This window comes from Cyprinus carpio, unplaced genomic scaffold, assembly GCF_018340385.1.
Source record: "Cyprinus carpio isolate SPL01 unplaced genomic scaffold, ASM1834038v1 S000006585, whole genome shotgun sequence".
NCBI classification, from domain to species: Eukaryota; Metazoa; Chordata; class Actinopteri; order Cypriniformes; family Cyprinidae; genus Cyprinus; species Cyprinus carpio.
In genome coordinates, this window is record NW_024879238.1 from 2,753,381 (window position 1) to 2,777,017 (window position 23,637).

The following is a 23,637-nucleotide window of genomic DNA, read 5'->3' on the forward strand; positions in this document are numbered from 1 at the left end:
TCAAAATGTTCGTCACTTCCGTCACCTCGTAGACTTGTTTCGTATTGGCTATTGTGAAAATACTGACGTAATCAAAGCCGTTATCATCCTGATTTAAATCCTACATATCAAACATGTTTGATATTAATCGGGGCCTCAACAAGATTTCCCCACCGATTCTCACAACAAGAAAATCGCGATCGGTGAATGCCTCACATTACCAGATAATCCGCGCCAAACATCAGGCCCGATTGAGGCGCTCAACAAGATTTTTGCTCCGATTCTCAGGAGAGGAAAATCGGGGCTAAATCAGGCTAAAAATCTTGTAGTGTGAGCCAGGCTTTAGAACAATAAGTTAAATGCATCACCTTCTCATAGCCTGTCTCACCCTAGCATCGCTAACCGGCAGAGGAGCAGCACTGCCTCCAGCCCTGACTGCTGTACTCTCTCTCGGTGCGTTTGGGGCCGAGGACAGCTCCAGGGCCAATAACTGCACAAAAGCCCGAGCTGCTACCTCACACACAAATGCAGTGAAGTTCACAGACCGCAAGCAGTTTGTAAATCAAGATATATTTGTGTGTGCATCAGAAATACATTTCTGGAATCTTGTCCTGTGCATTTCTAAATCTTGAGTGCATTTGTAAATGTTGTTTGCATTTATGAATTTTGTGTGCATTTATGAATTTTGTATGCATTTGTGAATCTGTGCTTTTTAAATTTTGTATGTGCATTTGTGAATTTTGTGCGGATTTGTGTATCCTGTGTGTGAATTTATGAATCATGTATTAGCTACGGCCTGACCTCTGGTAGGGAGATCTGCTGGATTGGCCTTGCCTTTGCAGTCACAAATAGACCGGCATATTGTGTCAAGTTACGCACTGTCTTTGCCACCACAGGAACGGGAACAGTACCATAACAAAACTGTTTTAGTTAATGGGAAGTGTCTGCATGATCCCGAGCTCATAACAGAATGGGTAGACAATGTCAGCAAGTGGCCAGATATTCACTGGGCCGCCATATACAGCTATCTGGTGGACAAGCCGAGTGTTTACACGCGAGAAAAACAGAGCCTACAAATCGCTACACGCTTATAATTACGTAGTCTGTGGGCATGTCCACACGGTTTTATATAGCGATATAGGCGATGTCTTTTGTGTGTTAAAAGCGGGGGTTTTACCGAGCCAGCGCCAGGGGAAAACACCTCTATATGTACCAAGCCTGGGTTGTGATCAACAAAAGGGAAGGCTACATCCATACTGCAAATTGCACCTGCATGGCAGGGTAACGTTAATTATTTACCATTGGAGACGGATGCACTGTAGACTGATTTCCTTGACGTGATGTGTTTATTTCCCTAGAAAACTGTCACGATTACTAATCACTTATACCTTGCATCCGTCACCTTTCCTCCAGGGTAGCTACTCCTAAACTAAACGCACTTCGAATTTTCCTGTGACATCAACCGTGAAGGGGTCTATTGAGTTCAGAATGTCTATAAATGCCTGATCCCAATACATCTTTTTCATTATCAACATGGCTCATGGTTTATTACAGTAATCTTGGGGTGCAGACTCATTTAAAATAATGTAATCATCAGGTTTAGCCAGGTTTCTGTCCAACAGAGTGCATCTAGAATATGATCAGTGATCATATTATTTTCAAAAAGTGCTTTAGTAGAAAGGGATCTGATATTCAATAAGCCAAGCTTTATCATTTTGTTTATCCGTATTGCATCTGTTTTTTATTTGTTGGAACCTCAGTTAAATTGTTGCTCTTAAATTGGTTTGGACGTTTTTTTGTATTTTCTAGTTCGGGGGAACAGACACAGTCTCTATAGTGTGATATCTAGGTGAAAGAGTCTCTATGTGCTGAGAATTAACTGACTTCTGTGATGTGAGGCGGCTAGCAGACAGTCGGTTTTAGCCAGTCTGTCTGCTTCCTGACCTGGGCCCCAGTTGGTCAAGTACAAACTCTAAGACTATGTTGCCATATTTCTAGAGAGAAGAGCGGCACCACCCCAGGAGGGATGAAGACCATCTCTTTTCAACAGGTCAGGTGTGCCCCAAAAGCTCGTCCAATTGTCTATGAAACCTATGTTATTCTGCGGGCACCACTTAGACATCCAGCCATTGAGTGACGACAGTCAGCTGTGTATCTCATCACCACAGTAAGCAGGGAGGGTACCAGATTATATTACAGTGTCTGACAGCGTGCTTGCAAGTTCACACACCTCTATAATGTTATTTTTAGTGATATCCGACTGGCGAAGTCGAACATCATTAGCGCAGGCATGAATAACAATCTTACTGTATTAACGTTTAGCATTAGCCAGTACTTTTAAATTTGCCAAGATGTCAGGCGCTCTGGCTCCCAGTAAACATTGGACTATGGTGGCTGGTGTCTCTATATTCACGTTCCGTACAATAGAATCACCAATAACTAGAGCACTTTCACCAGGTTTCTCAGTGGGTGCATCACTGAGTGGGGAGAACCTGTTTAATGTTTTGATCGGAACAGAAGAGCAGTGTTTTGACCCGCGACTGTGCCACCTCACAGTCACCCAGTTGCCCTGCTGCACAAGGCCCTGTTACTGGAACCGAACAATGTACAGGACTCCCTGAAAGGTGATGAGTTTGACTTACGAATTTGCCCCTTTTTTTTAACAGTCAGGTCTTCACATCTTCAGTGTCTTTCTTGAGTCTACCAGGGAAGGATTTGATGTTTGAGGCACTCAACCCAGAACTCAGAACAAAGCTTTTTACAGTTAGTCCTTGTTGGTCATTTGAGTATCAATAGGCAAATCAAATCTTTCAGTGACTGCTACGATTAGTCAAATTTTTTACTACTGCACAGTACAGAACCCATGTTGCGCATGCGCGACTGAACAAATCATTCCCAGAAATGACTATTCGGTCCTGAGTCACATTAAAGTTTCATTCAAAAATGAACAAATCATTCAAGAACGACCCATCACTACTTTGTACGAGACAGTACAAAGTGTAGAAAATTGACAGAAAGTGACCAAAGGGGTGACAACTTACAAAAAAAATCTGTTGAGACAACAACAGGAGATTCAGGGAGCAGGTTTGTGCAGCTCTCCAGTCCTCCACGTCTGTGTAAGCGGCCGACGCAGATCAAGTCGCTCCAGTGTTGATGCATGTCTCAGATTCATCCGATTCAGAGATCAGTCTGGATTGTGGTGAGTCGTCATTACCTTTTGATATTTCTGCATTATTTTCTACTTCTCATTATTTCGGTTGTGAATCTGATACTCTTCACTTTCCTTGGAGTGACTGCTTGTACCTGATTTACAGTGGCTCTGAATCCAAAGGATAGGATTCTTTAAATGGATCTTATTTGATCTGTTCATTTCAGACGATAAAAGGAAAGTGCAGCCTGATGTATATCCATGTTCTTTCTCCTGTGTGTTTTTTAGGATCTAGAGTGTGTCTCTTTCTGGTGGGAGAGCTTCTAGGATACGTGAGTTTTGGCAAGGTGTATGAGGGAACCCACATATTTGATGATAGAATTAAGGTAAAGCACTTTTATTGACTTGAACCAACATTTTGCTCAAGATGCAGAGATGTGTGTCCACTGTCTTGATTTAAAACAGATTGTAGAGCTTGGAAAAATTAACTGTGCTATTGCCATTCACAGGTTGCCAAGAAGTACATCCACAAGCACAAAAATGACCGCTGTCTTCATGTTGTAAGTTGACAAATCTAAAGATTGATGTGCTGTAAATACCTGTAGCTAACTAACATAAAGCAGAAATGAATTAGACAACAAAGATGTAAGTGCACATCTAAATACAACGATGTCCATTATTCTACAGATCTTCTAAGTGACGAGTTGCTCAAAGCCAACTGTTTGTCTTTTGCTAGGCTGGTCATTCCAAACCTGTCATCGCAGAAGTGGCAATGTTGCTTAGGTTGCGAGAACCTCCATTGTGCCCCAACATCATCAAACTACACCACTGGATTGAGAAGAAGAGGGAGCTTCGTGCTAATTATAAAGTACCCTCAACCATGCAGTACCTTGCATCAGTAAGGTCATCCTGGTGACTGACCCCAGTTTGGAGCTCAAACTAATTGACTTCCGTTGTTCTTATCCAATCAGCAGTGAGGGCCTTCTCAGCAGTGAATACCGAGGTGTGTTTGTGTTACCAAAGCAGAGTGCAGTGTCATTGATCACAGTATTGTCTTTTTGACAACAGCATTGCTCAACACAAAAAATGTTTGTCTTACAGGAGCACCACTCTTCACCCCACCTGAGGTCATAAGGCACAGCAAATACCACGCTGACCCAGCGTATGTCTGGGCAATAGGTGTTGTGCTGTTTGAAATCTTGCACGGGTTTTTGCCATTTGGAAGCCAAGACGAAATACTGCGTGACTATGTTAAAGCAAAACCCACTTTATCCTCAGGTAAATTCAAGATTATTTGTTTAGCGCTTTTTACAATACAAATCATTACAAAGCAACTTTACAGAAAATTACGTTTCTACAATATTTAGTAGTAGCTTGTAAGTGGTGACTGTCAGTTTATGTGCATATGACAGGAATTTTCAGAAAAATCAATACAAGACGTAGTCAACCAGAGGATGAACACTATTAACAGCAATTATTATATGATTGCAATTACACTTGTAGCATCATCTCTTTCTCAAATGGATCCAGACTGGAGCTTGTGTAAATCCTAGTTACCACGGGATGTAAACCGTGGTAAAACAGAGAAACAAATAGAGACCTAATTAGCATAGCTGCTGTTCCAACAAAGTAAAATTAATTAGTTTAACCCAAGCTAAATAATAAGAATGCGCATTTGATCAGATATAACTGCAGTCACAATTTAAGAGATGCATTATTCGAATGCTTGGCGAAAGAGGTGCGTTTTTAATCTAGATTTAAATAGAGAGAGTGTGTCTGAACCCCGAACATTATCAGGAAGGCTAATTCAGAGTTTGGGAGCCAAATATGAAAAAGCTCTACCTCCTTTAGTAGACTTTGCTATCCTAGGAACTACCAAAAGTCCAGCGTTTTGTGACCTTAGCGTGATGGATTGTAAAGTGGTAGAAGACTAGTTAGGTACGCAGGAGCTAAACCATTTAGGGCCTTATAGGTAAGTAATGATAATTTGTAACTGATACGGAACTTAATAGGTAGCCAGTGCAGAGACTGTAAAATTGGGGTAATATGATCATATTTTCTTGACCTGGTAAGCACTCTAGCCGCTGCATTTTGGACTACCTGTAGCTTGTTTATTGAAGATGAAGGACAACCACCTAGCAGTGCATTACAATAGTCCAGTCTAGAGGTCAGGAATGCATGAACTAGCTTTTCTGCATCAGAAACAGGTAACATGTTTTGTAGCTTGGCAATGTTTCTAAGATGGAAGAATGCTGTTTTTGTAACATGGGAAATATGGTTTTCAAAAGACAAGTTGCTGTCTAATATAACACCCAGATTTTTGACTGTAACACTACATCCGTCTAGTTGCAAAATGTAGTCTACTAGATTTTGTGTACTGTTTTTTTTGGTCCAAATAAGTAATATCTCTGTCTTATCTGAATTTAATAGGAGAAAATTGTTGGTCATCCAGTCTTTTACATTTTTAACACTCTGTTAGCTTAGATAATTTAGAAGTTTCATCTGGTCTCGTTGAGAGATATATAGCGGAGTATCATCAGCATAACAGTGGAAACTAATCCCGTATTTTCTAATAATATTACCAAGGGGCAACATCAGTGACGTAGCGTCTGGGCATGCAGGGTATTCACGTGCAAATGGGCCCGGGCCAATAGGGGGCCCGCCCCAGCTTTTAATAAAAAATTTTTTTTCAATTTAATTTTCATTTGTGGCCGCAATAAATATACACTCACCTAAAGGATTATTAGGAACACCATACTAATACTGTGTTTGACCCCCTTTTCGTCTTCAGAACTGCCTTAATTCTACGTGGCATTGATTCAACAAGGTGCTGAAAGCATTCTTTAGAAATGTTGGCCCATATTGATAGGATAGCATCTTGCAGTTGATGGAGATTTGTGGGATGCACAACCAGGGCACGAAGCTCCCGTTCCACCACACATCCCAAAGATGCTCTATTGGATTGAGATCTGGTGACTGTGGGGGCCATTTTAGTACAGTGAACTCATTGTCATGTTCAAGAAACCAATTTGAAATGATTCGAGCTTTGTGACATGGTGCATTATCCTGCTGGAAGTAGCCATCAGAGGATGGGTACATGGTGGTCATAAAGGGATGGACATGGTCAGAAAACAATGCTCAGGTAGGCCGTGGCATTTAAACAATGCCCAATTGGCACTAAGGGGCCTAAAGGGTGCCAAGAAAACATCCCCCACACCATTACACCACCACCACCAGCCTGCACAGTGGTAACAAGGCATGATGGATCCATGTTCTCATTCTGTTTACGCCAAATTCTGACTCTACCATCTAAATGTCTCAACAGAAATTGAGACTCATCAGACCAGGCAACATTTTTCCAGTCTTCAACTGTCCAATTTTGGTGAGCTCGTGCAAATTGTAGCCTCTTTTTTCCTATTTGTAGTGGAGATGAGTGGTACCCGGTTGGGGTCTTCTACTGTTGTAGCCCATCCGCCTCAAGGTTGTGCGTGTTGTAGCTTCACAAATGCTTTGCTGCATACCTCGGTTGTAACGAGTGGTTATTTCAGTCAAAGTTGCTTTTCTATCAGCTTGAAGCAGTCTGGCCATTCTCCTCTGATCTCTGGCATCAACAAGGCATTTTCGCCCACAGGACTGCCGCATACTGGATGTTTTTCCCTTTTCACACCATTCTTTGTAAACCCTAGAAATTTTTGTGCGTGAAATTCCCAGTAACTGAACAGAGTGTGAAATACTCAGACCGGCCCGTCTGGCAAATCACCTTTCGCCACGCTCAAAATTGCTTAAATCACCTTTCTTTCCCATTCTGACATTCAGTTTGGAATTCAGGAGATTGTCTTGACCAGGACCACACCCCTAAATGCATTGAAGCAACTGCCATGTGATTGGTTGATTAGATAATTGCATTAATGAGAAATTGAACAGGTGTTCCTAATAATCCTTTAGGTGAGTGTATATATATTATTTTAATGCATATCATGTGTAGTAATTTCAATGTCTAATTTCTCCGTCATTTCTTGTTTGCATTTATAATTTTTTTTTGCACTCCGCCGCGGCTGCCGTAGACTACTACGCCATCATTTATTTATATGACGCATCGTCGCGCCAAAAAAAAAACAAAAAAAAAAAACAACAGTGTGAGAGGTTACTATAGCGGCTATCTATGTGAACATTAAGGATGGACAAATATAAACATAAAAGTGGGGCCTTAAAGAGAAAAGAGAAGGTGGAGAAGTTAGTCACGACACAAAAACTACAAAGTGAGAGGGAATTTTTTTTGCCGACCTAACGTTAGTGCGAAGGACAACAACGACGTCGAAGGTGAGAGGGAAGTTTTGTCAGCTAATAGCAGAACAACAATGCAGCTGACAGCTTGATGAGGTGCAGAGAGTCGGGGAGCGAAGAAGCAGTCGCAGACGAGCCAAAAGCTGGATATTCGGTGGGAAATATGTCACCGGGTTACCCAACAGATAAAGTAAACTATCCAGACACACTAACAGATGGGCAAGTAAAGCATTTTATTGTGTTGCAAGGTTCATGCAAACCCCACAGTCCATTTCCTCGAGATCCATTGCAAGAAGACCAGTGCTTTTCGACGAGTTTTTACTCCACCACAACAAAAGCTGGTATTCAGCTACCACAATCTTGGCTGTGGAACTAGCCTAAGCTTGATGCTGCATATTGTGAACCCTGCTGGTTATTTGCAGACCGCAGTCACAAAAGCTACAATGTGGCATGGACACAAGGAATTAGAACATGGCAGACCCTGTAAAATAATATTTCCAGGCATGAAAGCGCAGAGTGCCATGTAACAGCTTGCATTGTTTATGATCAGTGGCTTCTGCATGGCACTATTGATGAGGCATCAGAGAAGCAAATCTGTCAACAAGTTAATTTTTGGAGGCAGGTGCTAGACCGCATATTTAATGTAAACTTAAAAAACGAATAAAACAACAAAAAACTACGAAAACACCACGAAGACACTAAAAGTGTAAATAAAGGTAATTTTCTCTCCATCATCGACCTACTGGCCAAGTATGATCCATATACTGTTTAGCTGCTCAGTCGCCCTGCTGGTTCCGTTAAGTATCTCAGCCCATATAGGTATACTCTCTGGATTGGTGTGCTCTCTCAGTCTGTCCAGAAAGAAATCATCAGTGAAATTAAGGCTGCGCCGTTTTTCTCAGTGATCATGGATACGACTCAAGATGTATCTAAAGTGGATCAGATGAGTCAAATCTTTCGGTATGTAACCATAGAGAGAGATAGCCAGGGTGCTGCAATGGATGTGAAAATTAACGAGTCTTTTCTGGGATTCTTGCAAATACCTGACTCGTCCGCTGGCACAATAGCCAATGAAATTATATGTTGGGTTGAGGAAAAAAGCCTTGATATTTCAAAATGCCTTGGCCAAGGATTTGATGGGGCTGTGAACATGAGTGGCATATACATGGGAGATCAGGCAAGGATACAGAAGAGACAGCCAAATTCCGCATATATACACTGCGCTGCCCATAACTTAAATCTGGTCCTCAATGATTCAGTCAAGTCAATAACAGAGCTGACAAAGTTTTACAACAACATGGAATAATTGTATGTGTTTTTGCGCACAGTATAAAGAGGTGGAATGCATTGGTTGAAATTACTGAAAAACCCACTCCAGGTGCGGATGTCACACTGAAAAAACGGTGCGCTACTAGGTGGGCATCGCGCAATGATGCCGTGTCTGCACTCAGATACAGATATGTTGACGTGTTGAAGGCCCTGGCCAAAATTTCGCTTACCAGTAAAAAGACAGATGAGTGCAACAAGTCTATGGCTTTGAAAAAGCTAATGGAAAGATTTGACTTTGTTTTTTATTATAGTCCTTCAAAGTGAAGTCCTGGAACAGACCATGGTCATTTAAAAAATGCTACAGGCAAAGGTTGCTGACCTTCATAAAGCTACAGAGTTACTCGACACTGCCATCGTGGAGTTGACAAGGTTCAGAGAAAATTTTGAGGAGGCAAAAGCAACCGCAAAATTCATGGCTGAGAAGTGGGGAGTGAAACAAACCTTTGAAAATGAAAGAATTAGAAAGGCAAAGCACCATTTCAATGAATTCTGTCAGGATGAACGTTTGGCTGATGCTGAAAGTTACTTCAAGGTAAATGTATTTTACACTTGCCTAGACATCATCATTTCCCAGCTGAGTCAGTGATTTTCAGCTTTGTGATCAGTTGGCGATTTGTTCATAGTGGTCCAGCCACACATACTTGCAACTGAGAAGAACGCTATATACGAGGGGGGACAGAGCTTAGTGGAGAGATACAACGAAGACTTGTCTCCAGCCCTTCCACAACAATTGATCGCATTCCGTGGCGCCTTTAAAAGACAAATCTCTGGGAAGAAAACAGTTCAAGATCTGACCAATTTTTTGATTGTTGAAAACAATTCTATCACATCTAGCTTCAGTGACATGTGCACCGTTTTATTTCTCTTTCTTACCATCCCTGTTACTGTTGCTTCAGCGGAGCGCTCATTTTCAAAACTGAAACTAATAAAAAATTATTTGCGGAGCACCATGTCGGAAAACAGACTATCGGGACTGGCAATTCTTTCAATCGAGAATGCACGAAGCCGTGAATTAAACACCACGTTCATCGTGGATGAATTTGCCAAAAGAAAGGTCCGGAGGATATATGCAACTAAAATGAGTGAGTAGTTTTGTGTTTTTTCAATTTTGGGCCGCCGTGCCAAGATCAGTAGTTTAAAAGTGTTTTAAAAAGGGTTTTTTTTTTTTTTTGCACACCTGGCATCCCACTCAAAGTTGTTCTTAAGTTAAGGGGTTAAGGGGGCCCGTAATTTTTTTTTTGCATATGGGGCCCGGGACTGACTTGCTATGCCACTGGGCAACATGTATATTGAAAATAGAAGGGGACCTAGGACGGATCCTTGTGGCACTCCATATTTTACTGATGATAAATGAGATGACACCCCATTTAAGTAAACAAAATGGTAGCGATCAGACAGGTAGGATCTAAACCATCTTAGAGCCTGCTCTTGAATACCTGTATAGTTTTGTAATCAATCTATGAGTATGTCATGATCTATGGTGTCCTAAGCAACACTAAGATCAAGTAAAACTTGCAATGAGATGCAGTCTTGGTCTGACGCAAGAAGCAAATTCTTCATACAGATCATTTTTTTTGCAGGAAGGAGCTCAATTGAGCAGACATAACTTTTTCTAAAATCTTAGACATAAATGGAAGATTTGAAATGGGTCTGTAATTTGCCAGTTCACTAGGATCTAGTTGTGGTTTCTTAAGAGGCTTAATAACCGCCAGCTTAAATGGTTTTGGGACGTGACCTAAAGATAACGACGAGTTAATAATATTGAGAAGCGGTTCTTCTGCTACAGGTAACAACTCTTTCTGTAATTTAATGGGTACAGGATCTAATAAACATGTTGTTGGTTTAGATGCAGTGATAAGTTTATTTAGCTCTTCCTGTCCTATATTTGTAAAGCACTGCAGTTTATCTTTGGGTGCGATGGATGAAACTGAAGTGTTAGACGCTGTAGAATCTACATTCGCTATTTTATTTCTAATGTTATCTATTTTATCAGTGAAGAAATTCATAAAGTCATTACTATTTAAATTGTGAGGGATATTTAGATCGGGTGGCATCTGGTTATTTGTTAATCTAGCCACTGTGCTAAATAAAAAACCTTGGATTGTTTTGGTTATTTCAATGAGTTTGTGGATATGCTCTGCCCCGACAGTTTTTAGAGCCTGTCTATAGCTGGACATACTGTTTTTTTCCATGCAATTCTAAAAACTTTAAAGTTTTTTCTCCATTTGTGTTCAAGACTACAAGTTTCTTTCTTGAGAGAGTGAGGATATTACTGTTATACCATGGCACAGTACGTTTTCTCTAATCTTTTTCAATTTGATGAGGGGCAACAGCTTCTAATGTATTAGAGAAAATAGTGCCCATGTTGCCAGTCATTTCGTCTAGTTCATGTGTATTTTTGGGTACAACTAGCAGTTGATACAAATCAGGCAGGTTATTTGCAAATCTGTCTTTGGTGGCTGGAACACTAGTTCTGCCCAGACGGTAATGCTGAGCCATATAGTTAATATAAGTGCACGATACAAGGAAATGATCTGTAACATCATCACTTTGAGGTACGATATCTTTATCAGTAAGATTGATTCCATGCGATATAATTAAATCTAGTGTATGATTAAAACGATGAGTGAAGTTCGACGGTGACTTGACTCTCGACCCGTGAAGCTCGACAGTGACTTGACTCGTGAAGATCAACGGTGACTTGACTCTGGAAGATCGACGTTGACTTGACTCTGGAAGATCGACGGTGACTTGACTCTGGACGATCGACGGTGACTTGACTCGTGAAGATCGACGGTGACTTGACTCGTGAAGATCGACGGTGACTTGACTCGTGAAGATCGACGGTTAACTTAACCGTGAGTTGTTGTGTTTACTCGACCCGTGAAGCTCGACGGTGACTCGACTCGACCCGTGAAGCTCGACGGTGACTTGACTCGACCCGTGAAGCTCGACGGTGACTTGACTCGACCCGTGAACGGTGACTTGACTCGTGAAGATCGACGGTGACTCGACGGTGACTTGACTCTGGACGATCGACGGTGACTTGACTCGTGAAGATCGACGGTGACTTGACTCGTGAAGATCTACTGTGACCGCCATCGACCCGTGAAGCTCGACGGTGACTTGACTCGACTCGTGAAGCTTGACGGTGACTTGACTCGACCCGTGAAGATCCACTATGACTGCCATTTTTCAATTGGGTTCTTCTCCTCCCTTCCTTTCTCTTCTCTCTATCTATTCCTCCAACAAATAACTGAGTGAGTTCTCTTTCTCCTCCCCCCTCACACACACACAAAATAAGGAGTCAACACAAAACAAAGCATAGTCCAAAAACTTACAGACTCAATCAAAATCATGTCTGGTAAATCAGAATAGTCAGTGATGGCTAAAAACTCTATAATATGGTTTTCCAGTGATTGTGGGTCACAATCTCCTTGTTTGCTTAAGGGCAAACAATCTTCTTCTTGTGTCCATACCTGACAAATGCTCCTCTGGAAAGCTGCTGGATCCTTGTGTGGCCGAGTATTCTGTAACATTTGAGCCAACGAGACATGCGGATCCATGTGCAAGCTTTTATTGGTCAGAGACGTGGTCATAACAGGCATGGGTAAAACGATGGCAAACAGGTATATAAGGGGCAAGACAAAAGAATAATCCTAAAACAGGCATGGTCGATCTCCAGCGAACAGTATCCAGACAGGGTAATCCAAAGGGTAAATCCCAAAACACAAAAGCAAGAATTAAAAAACCAGGGTAAACAATCCAAGAACATAACATGACGGTAAGACAAGGCAGGAAAACGAGACAACATGGGCTAATCAATACTCGGCAGTTTGAAAGTGATCTAAGTGAGTGTTATATAGTGAATGTGTGATGGGTTACAGCTGTGTGCAATCAGTGCATTCAGTTGTATGTGTGTAATTAGTGCAATGGATGATGGGAACTGTAGTCCGGGGTGACATGCAACATTTAGTGTGGTGCAAGAGTCCATGTAGTGAGTGGGTGACCTCTGGTGGTGAGTGAATGGAAGTTCATAGACCAGATCATGACAAAGAGACATTTTAGCATAGTTTTTATTTTGTAAACCACATTTAGTCCTGTTTTTATTCGTCAAAAATATTGCATTATACATTTATAGTCATCTTCACATGACCAGCATTTACGTTGCGTCTCATCTTCGTAACGTGATAAAGGTTAGTTGACAACGATATTTAGTCATAATTTTTCGTTGACGAAAGCAACACTAGTATTTACATAGTAACTAGTTGTGTATGTAGTATGTAACCAAAATGTAAGTACACATTGGTACATAGTATCTACAGTTCTAATGTTTGTGTAACTACACACGTAACAACCCACTGAGTGGTATGTGTAAGTACAAATGTGTAACAGGACATTGGTAACAACACTTTTTGGTAATGAAAGTACAAATGTGTAACTGGACTAAAAACATGTATTGGTAAAGAAAGTGTTACATTTCATATTAGATTTACAATGTAATTACTCTGATGTTACACAGCAGCGGTCAGTAAGTTAGGCTTTACATATAAATTGTGGTTGGTGTCCAGAATGTTACACTTTATATTAAGTGGACAGTTCCTGAGGAGTTACCATGTAAGTGCATGGGTATTACAGTGGTGCACCAACTCCATCTCGAGATCCAACTCCTCCCACATTACATATCCATAAACCTACCCATCTCCACCCCCTGGATCAAATGGTTTCAAATTACTCTTACACATATTGTTGTTACAAAATGTAGTTATATATGTCCCTGTTACACATTTGTACTTACAAAAAACATTCGGACAATTGCTACATGTGTGTAGTTACAGAAATGTTACAGCTGTTGATACTATGTACCAATGTGTACTTACACTGTGGTTACATACTACATACACATGTAGTTACTTCGTAAGTACACAGGTATTAGGGACACTTAATATACAGTTGGACCGAAATTAAAAACTAAACACCCAAAACTGTATATAGTAACATTATGAAGACAAAACTGTATGTTGATATGTGTAATTCTGCAGGGAATGCGTGGTGACGTAATGTGTGTCATTAATCAATCTATGTATCATGTAAAAGAGGAGCATGAAAGGAAAACACCTAATTCATAACATTATCTTAATCAGAATAAGGTAAATAATTTGATTACAGATGTCCATGTAAAGGTAGTTTGCGAAGACAAAGATGTGCTGCAAGATGGTTCTGGTGGAGAGAGCATGTGTGTCTACCATGACATACTGACAGTGGCACTGCACAGAAGATGGGTGAGGTCAGGGGCGGAGCCAGGGGGTGGCCAGGGGTGGCCATGGCCACCACCCACTCAAAACTGCAGTTTTTGTCCCTTTTTTTGTTGACAATAAATTAATTTATTAAGATGCGGATCGCCGTATCTCTTTATGAGCACATCAAACGGGAGAATTTTCAGACGCGCACTTCAGCGTCAGGCGCGAGTCAAACTTTAAGGTGATTAAAAAAGCGGCAAACTTTGCATGTATACGCACTTTACGCAGCATGCAAGAACGTCGCTCAAATGCATGTACTAAAATATATTCTATAATTCGAGAATACATAAGGCACAAACTGATATGTATTTTTATTTGTAATTTAATGCACAGATAAATGTGAGCACAGTGCACTTATACTAGTATAATAAGTGCATTGTGCTCACATTTATTTGTGCATTAAATTACAAATTTTACAAATCTAGTAGAACATATGTGAAAATGAAAATTTATAAAATAAAATAACAAATTTTATATCCTGGCATTTATGTCTACTGTTGACTTCCAGCCTTTTTCACATCTTTCTGCGTGTTTCATCCATTAGTATGCAATATTGGAGAGCAAGCATTTGGGAGTTTTGAGAAGCTAAATGAGCAATAAAGCTATAGTGAGCCCCCTTTATAAAAATACCTGGAGGTGAGGAATAATACAGAAATGGTCATATTCACTCAGTATTACTTGATCTAATTCACAAATATCTCAATTACAGTTTAGTAGAAATTAACTGTACTCAGTTGTGTTTTTTGGAACTAAAACAGTCCAGTACATTATAGTCAAAACATTTTTATATTGAAATAATGAAGATTTCTGTGCCACCCCAGACTGGTGGCTGGCCCCCTCCCTGGGCCACCCCTATGAAAAACATCCTGGCTCCGCCACTGGGTGAGGTATAGCCTAAAGTTTTCATTCATAGAGAGGGGTAGGTGTGGGCGATTTACAGGTAGACGCAGGACACACACACAGGGTTTTGGTACAGTGTTGATCCGCACCAGGCACCAGAGTGTGATTGCTGTATCACACCTGCCAAAAAAAGATCTGCACCAAAGGGGGAAACAAACTTGGGTTCGATTCAATCAAACCAAAAAGGACACGTATGAATACACCCTTAATGATGAGTGACAGAATTAACTGTCAGTTTGCTATTTCAATATGCTTCCTCAGATCAGTGTTGCCAACTTAGCGACTTTGTTGCTAATTTTAGCAAGTTTTCATTTTCGAAAAAGTGACGAGCAACAAATTTAGCAACTTTTTCTGGTGTTATTGGAGGCTTTTGGCAACTCTGACGTAAAAGCACATATCATTCTTACTCTTTTCAACGAGCAGCGGCTGCTGCTGTGGGCCTCCCCCGTCCCAAAGCACTCACTGGCAGCCCAGTCCTCGCGCAGCATTCCCTCTCAGCTGCAATCAGAGCAAATGTTCTCCGCTCCACATCCAGACTGCAAATGAATTGCGCGTGTGGGAAGCCGCCGCTGGCTGCTCCCACCCTGAATGTAAATGTGAAATGTTCTTTGTCTAATGGACCGGTGTTGCCAAGTCCGAATTGAGCTACTTTCACACTGTAGCCGCAGGCTGTTTTTCATGTCCCGGGTTGAAGCGACCCCAATAACGTGTTATTCAGCCCCAGGAATGCGAATTTTACCGGAGGATCCCTGCAGAAAAACTTATATTTTTGTCCCCCCCTTAATGCGATTTTTACCGGAGAATCCCCCTCGAAATGTGATTGGGCTAGTTTTGAGTAGCACTTGGGCAGGTTTTGTTGCAAAAACCTGGCAACCCTGTAATGGACCAACCTTAATCATTTTACATGCAAATATAGCCGAAATCACAATGCAGCCCACATCAAAAATACTATAGTAATTTATAGTAAATACTTTAGTGTTTTTGAACCATACTATAGTAAAGTACTTGAATTAATTTGTTGTAATTCTATAGTTGCTGTGGTAATATAAACAACTAAAGTAATATAAACAAATTACTTCACTGAATACTGCAGCCATTGGCATAAACCACTTAGACTAGTCTTAAAAAAAAAGTAAGTCATCTATTTTTGTTTTAAGACTGGTTATAACTTTTTAAAACCAGTCATAAAAAGGGAGAATGGTTTAATTTGAATCCAAAAGGTAGGTCAGATTACCTCTTGGATAGTTACTAGTTGGTCTTAACTTAGCGGCTATGTTTATGCAACTGGCCCCTTTACTATGTTTTCTACAACTATAGGGTACATTATTCTACACTACACTACATTTTACTGTTGTAAAAACTAAAGTATACTACAGTATTAATAACTCAGTTCTCTATGGTTAATACTACAGCATGCTTTAGCATTCATTAAAGTGTAAAGCGTTGTAAATAATATAATATATACAGTATAATACACCTTACTCTAGTATGGTTCAAAAACAATATAGAATTTACTATAAATTACTATAGTATTTTTTCATTTGGGAGTTACTGCCTTTTCATTTCTTATCTTACGTGCATTTGATTTTATCAGACAATGACTCAATTATAAATCAGGATTTTTGTGCAGATTAATGCTTTGTAAGGGAGAGCTGTGTAGTCTTAATGGGCTGCATCATGAATATGCTAATTACCGCATGACATCATCTAGCGCCTTTTCAAGCTGGCTTTAGCTACTTAACGTTGAAAGAAGTTGGCAATACTGCCTCAGATTCATGAACACAAACATTTTGGGTTCTCACACGTCAAGCACACGCTTGAGCTTCTGTTTACCATATTTAGCGCATGTAAGATGGTAGAAAATAAAGTACTTCTCAAGTTAAAACTAAATTGTAAAAAGTATGAGTTTTTCTTCAGAAATGTAATCAAGTAAAAGTACAAAAAGTGTTACTCCTACTCCGTAGTATCCGCCTGTCACGCCGCGTTCTCAAGCCCACACGCCTCTGCTCACTCAAGCCCGCCTCTGCTCACTCAAGCTGGTCTCTGCTCACTCAAGCTGGTCTCTGCTCACTCAAGAGCGGTCTCTGCTCACTCAAGCTGGTCTCTGCTCACTCAAGGCCGCGGTGTGTGATGCTGTTTCGTTGAGAAAGCGAAACTACTTTGTTTGGCCTTCCAAAAAAGGACACGACTAGAAACATGTTTATATCACGTTTATAATGGGTTTTAATATTCATGTCACGTCGCTCCGGCCGGACAGGGCATCACAATAATGTTAAGGGGGCTGTGGGGATTACAAATTTATAAAATGTTAAATCTAGGTTCCAACGTAATAGTATGTACATTGTGTGTTTTTTCATTTTGAGGTTAAAAAAAGGATCAAAGCCCAGGTGTCTGAGATAATGACTTTTTGTCTTTTTTGCTATTCCTTGCCATTTGGCTCAGGGCACAGCTGTGCCTTTTGTTTCTATGATAATATGATGGTATGGGCGATACTGCCAGGCACCTCTGTATTTAAATGACACTGTTATACTGATAAGATGGGAAAATGGCCAGCATCAGGCTGATCCCTGTATTCAATTTGCATGCTTTGTTTAAATTGTCTCCACCTCTACTGTATGTATCCCTCCCATTTGAATGTATAAAAACTCCAAAGTATCACTGCTTTGTTTAGACTTTTGATGACTGTAGCGCTAAGCAGAGCATTCTCAATAAAGAATTCTGCTGAAGATAACCCAAGAGTCTCCTGGTCTTCGCTTCTGAGTTTCCAACAGGGGGTAACATTTCCATCACACACGCTTGAGGTATTCGGCCGATCACAACGCACTTGATAGCTGGCCAATCACAGCACATCTTGTTCTTCAGAACGATGAGCTTTGTAAAAATTGATCGTGTTTCAGAAGGCGGGGCATAGAGGAGAAACAATACTGTACAATATGTGGAAATAAATGTTTTTTTCTAACCTTAAACAGCATAAAACATTTAATTACACCAAATAGACAAAATAATGTTCTTTTTCAGCAGCATCACATGAACCCTTTAATTTGTGTTCTGAAGATGAACAAAAGAATTAATGACAGAATTTACATTTTTGGGTCAACTATCCCTTTAATTTTACACAAGATGTGAACTAGACCACACTCTATAAAATTCTTGAGTCCAAAATGTCTGAGTCCATGTTTAATCCATTGTTAATAATTAGACTCAAGCTCAGACTCAAGTCCAAGTCCAAGATCGAGTACCCAACACTAACGGTGCCACACAGCACCTTCTCAATAAAGAATCCTGCTGAATATACACTAGTGTCTCCTGGGGTCTCATTTATAAATGTTGCTTATGGACAAAATGGGCATATAAATACGCATAAGCAATTTCCACGAACATATCTGTATTTAAAAAAAACTTGGTGTAAATATGTACGCACTGTACGAACATTCTAGACCATGCGTACACAACTCTTTGGGAGTGAGAAGTTATGAAGTAAACGATGTTAAACTGTTTTTTCATTTCAACAATGCATTTGCATTAAATATTACACTCTCATTAATGGTTTTCCTGTTTTAAATCACAGTGATGAGTGCTATAGGTCCATGATAAATCATATTTAAAATGAACTGCAGATCTCATGATACAAGAACATATTTTAGCGAGAACAATGGTTGATGCGCACTTATGGCAGACTCTGCTGGATTCGGATGGTCAAACGGTCCATTGTCCTGTTTGAATAGGTCCCAATCATAATAGTTTACTGCACAAACCGCAGCTCCACAGAGGTGTTGATGTCACGTGAAGACATCTCCACAACATTATCAAAAACACCACTGTAATTAAAGGATACAACTCAAAGAAAACGGTAAGATTTGCACATTTCATTCTTAAAATACTTTCAGCATAACTACATTAATTTAATTTGATTTGAATGCTTTAAAACAAATTACTTTTTGGCCAATGTAAAAGAATGAGATCAACTCTATTCTAAAATAAATCTCAGAACTATTTTAAACCGTTTTGTTTTTAAGGATATTTTCATATATTTATTACAAAACCATAACAAGGATACTGTATAATTTTAAGCAATAAAAATTAATGTGCATGGCACAAATGGCATTACAGTCTGTATCTCATATTTCCTTTATGTCTCTGTGTTAAATGTGGTGTCATGTGGTTGGGAATATGCATGGAATGATATGAAGATCAGGTTATGCATAGTAAAACTAGGTGTTGTAAGCTCCATATATGGTTATTTCTGGGAGGAGACAGGGTGGAGATGCACGTACACACAATCTTCCCCTGACTGGGATTTATAAAGGGATTTTTGCACAGGTTCTGGCAAAATCATTTTTAAAATCTAGCTTTTGTGCATACATACACTTTTAGGATGAAATCTACGTAGAGTTTTATAAATGAGAGCCCTGGTCTTCACTTCAGAGCTTCCTACACATCATAACATTATTACATGATTCCTGTCTGTGAAACTCCTTCCACACTGATGACACAAAACAGTTCTCTCTCAAATGAATCCTTGTGTGTTTGATCAAGATTGTGTTGAAAATATGCTGTGTAGTCTCATGTGCCTGTTACGGTTTGATACTTGAGTAAAACTTTTTCCACACTGTTGGCAGGTGAAGGGCTTCTCTCCAGCGTGAACTTTCATGTGCTCTTCAAACCTTCCCTGTAGATCGAAACTCTCTCCACACTGAGAGCATGTATAAAGTTTTTCTCTAGTGTGAATTCTCATGTGTTTGTTAAGGTTTCCTTTTCGGCGGAAACGTTTTCCACACTGATGGCACACGTAATTCCTTTCTCCAGTGTGAACTCTCATGTGCACTTTAAGGTTTCTATTTTGATCAAAACTCTTTCCACACTCAGGGCAGGTATAAGGCTTCTCTCCAGTGTGAACTCTCATGTGCACTGTAAGGTTTCCTTTATGTGTGAAACTGACTCCACACTGTTGACAGGGGAAAGACTTCCCTCCAGTGTGGACTTTAAGGTTTCCATGTTCATGGAAATTATTTTCACAGTGAAAAGGGGTGACATAACTTTTAGTTCCTGTTTTATGAGCTGTTTTCTGTGAGAAAGTCTCTTTAATCTGTGGCCAACTGAAATATTCTTCTTCCTTTTTAAAATCATGATGAGTCTCATATTGTCCTTTCTCCTTTCCGTTTCATTCGGTACTGTGCACTCCTCTTTTCAGCGGCATGAGGTCTATGGTGGAAAAAAAGAGGTAATAAAAGTTAGCACAGTTAAATAGCAGATAATGCAACGAACAACATCAAAGCACTGCAACTAAATGACTGTTAAAGGAAGCGCTTCAGTCATGGGAATTGCGAGAGGATCATCAAGTCTGTGTCACAACTGATAATGCAACGAACAACATCAAAGCACTGCAACTAAATGACTGGACGCGGTTACAGTGTTTTGCTCATCGTCTTCATTTGACGGTTTCGGAATTGAATGTTGATGTTGAGATTATTTAACCATTCTATTGAAAATCAGGAATTTCCACAATGTATGATGGCAACATTTCTTTAATTCTTAAGGGAAAGATTAAATTGATCCAGCATCAGATGAAATCTGAATTCAGATCTTAAATTTTTTATCATAAAATCCTTGAAATAGAGTAAATAAATGTAAAAATTTCAAATCTAAAATTATTCACTCCGATTAGACCGGTTTCATCTCAGGGTGCTTTTCCTATTTTAATTGTGAGACACTTTATGAACATTTTATATTCAAAGTATGATTATAATTTAAATGTCACCATCTTATCTGTCAATGCTGAAAAAGCATTCGACCAAATTGAATGGAATTATATGACTTCGGTGCTCCAAGAGTTTGATCAAGGTGAATCATTCTCTCTATGGGTGAAAATGCTTCATGCCACTTTATGCACTCAGTGCTTACCAATTTCGATAAATCATCACAGTTCACACTACATGGAGGCACTAGGCAGGGGTGTTGCCATTGCTATAGAGCCCCTTGTGGTTGATACAAGAAATAACTCACTTATTTAATCTCCTAAAATAGGCCACTTAGAACACCAGTAATGCGCGAAGTGTTTTTGCTAGTTTCTTTTGAAGATTGTTGTTCAGATTGCAGACTTATAAGTGCATTACCGCCACCTATCTCTCAAATGGACCATTGACACTCTATCTACAATCTCAATCAGGACTGTCAATAGATAGGTGGCGGTAATGCACTTATAAGTCTGTGATCCGCCATAAAGAAGAAGAAGAATGCCTCACGCGCTTGCTGCTGTGAAGCACGTTCAAAACAGTTTTAACAGTTCGGACATTGTGCGAATCAGAGGTAAAAAAAAAAGTATATTTTGTGTCTTCACACATCAATGACAAACCAATCATTTTGTGTCTTCACACATCAATGTATCATCACGAGCTGCAGGGTTTAATATGGATTTGTCTCTTCATGTTTTTTTTTTTGTTACTCTCATAGATTTTGTTACCATTTGCCATAAAGGGTTGTAACGGTATGAGATTTTCACGGTATATGCTAATCGTCATAATAATTGCGGTTTATGGTATTAAACAATCAAAGATGGATGAACAAAATGTTTAAAATTAATTTGTTTATTCAAATTTCATTAATCAAAAACAAGAAAATTTAATCACTGATTATTTATTAGTTTAATAACTTATATTTATCATTAATTATTCATACAAATTCATAAATTCTGGTTTTAATTTTTCTAGATTCTGTACTTTTATGACAATACAAATATACTAATCAAAAATGGTGGTAATAAAAATGTATAAACATTTAACAATTTATTTAATATTTGAAAACCTTTATTTTATGTTTTTGCAAAAGGGCTACACAACAGAGATTTACTAAATTAAAATGAGGGGGAAAATTATATTCTTTAAAAATGTTTATGTAAATTGTTATTAAAATATAAAAGCGTACTTTTATTTTGACGGGTTGTAGTGAAGAGCTTTAAGTTTTTTTTACAGAGGTTTTCTCAAATAAAATTATGAAATGATTATTAATTTTTCTCTCAGTGAGGCTCTCAGTGTTTGTGTTCACTTCCTCAGATAGTGAGACAGCAGGCACTGTTAAACCAGGCACTATAAGCCAAGCTGGCGCATACTTGAGTATGTAGTACACGACACAACGCTGCTCGTTCAGAGAGAGATATGCAAAACAAACAGATTAGCCTATATATTTATATAACAGTGCTTTTGTCATTATTTAACTGCTTTGTTTTTTATTTATTCATCAATCCATCAAATCACACATTTTGTGTGTCATCTGTATTGTAGCTATCTACTATAAATTCATTGTCATGACTACATTCTGGGATTCCCTCCGACTGTTTCTCATCCTCGAAGCATCCTAAGTGTATATGACTTTCTTCGTTCAGGCGAATTTCAATCGGAGTAATATTAAAAACTTCCCTGGCTTTTTCAAGCGTTATCATTTACAGGGGGTGGGTGTTTTCGTTCCACAGTCCAAAACACATCAAATAAAGTACACACATCCACAATAAAGTGTGCCTCACACGGCTCTGGGGGCAAGAAAAAAATATACATATTTCAAATATAATGAATACTTTTCTATCACTTCCAATGACTGTCACACGTAGAAGCCGTTTTGGAAGATGACGTAGGACGTTGGCGATATAAGCCAAGAGGAGACTGGTTTTCCTTGGTCAAATAAGAAAAACTTTCCTTTCTTTGCTCCTGTAAACAAACTCGTGAGACTAGCATATCTGAGGCGTTAACAGATAGCAGAAGTGAGAGAAAAGTGTTTATTACATTTGAAATATACGCGAGCTGTCTGTTTCTGAGCGTTACCTGCTTATATGCCTCAAAATGCCTGTCTTTGCAAGTATCTTCATAAAAAGGCACAGTGCTTTTTGCAGCTTCATTTGCCTTGAACGAATACACACACTTATATGCCTCAAAATGCCTGTCTTTGCAAGTATCTTCATAAAAAGGCACAGTGCTTTCTGTAGTTGGGTCGAATCGAGGTCATGTTCACCCCTTAAATGAACCTTACAAACCGTAGTTTGTCTGGAAGCGGACCGAGAACACCTCTTTAGCTGGGTCTCGGTGTGGTTTTTTGATGTGCACCAGAGTGCCAACGCTGCATTCACACCTGCCCAAAATATCTGCACCAAGAGGGGCACGAACTTGAGTTTGATTCAATCAAAACAAACAAGACATGTGAATACACTCTTAATGATGAGTGACAGAATTAAAACGTTTTAAAAAAGGCCACTTTTTGTGTTGTGTATTCAATGCCCATGTCTGAAATATTTTAACGTTTAAATATTTATTTGGGGCAATCAGAGTTTTTTCTCCACTATTATTGTTATGTAAATATTTCTGATTAATAAGAATCATTTATGAAAAAAAATATCATGCAATCATTTAGATTAAAAAAAGAAATTCATTGGCAGCCATAATTATTACTCAACATGTCATCATCATACCATTTATCCACTCCCTGGTAAGAACATCACTAAACATGATTCACGATTAATTTTACATACAGTGTTTATTTAAAAAATTTTTGGAGAAATTGTAACATATATTTGAAAGAAAGAACAGCAGCCAAAATATTATGTAAATTTTCACTTTTTTGGCACTCAGTCTTGTGCATTCAGCCATTATACTACATAGACAGCTAATAGCCATATCAAAACTCAAAAAGTGCCGTCAAGAGTAATGAATAACC

The 23,637-nt window shown here is 39.3% G+C and overlaps 1 pseudogene; it reads left to right on the forward strand.

Annotated features, from left to right (window-relative positions):
- The first annotated feature begins 3,760 nt into the window (after nucleotides 1-3,760).
- Nucleotides 3,761-7,898, forward strand: LOC122144069 (annotated as a pseudogene).
- The last annotated feature ends 15,739 nt before the right edge of the window (nucleotides 7,899-23,637 follow it).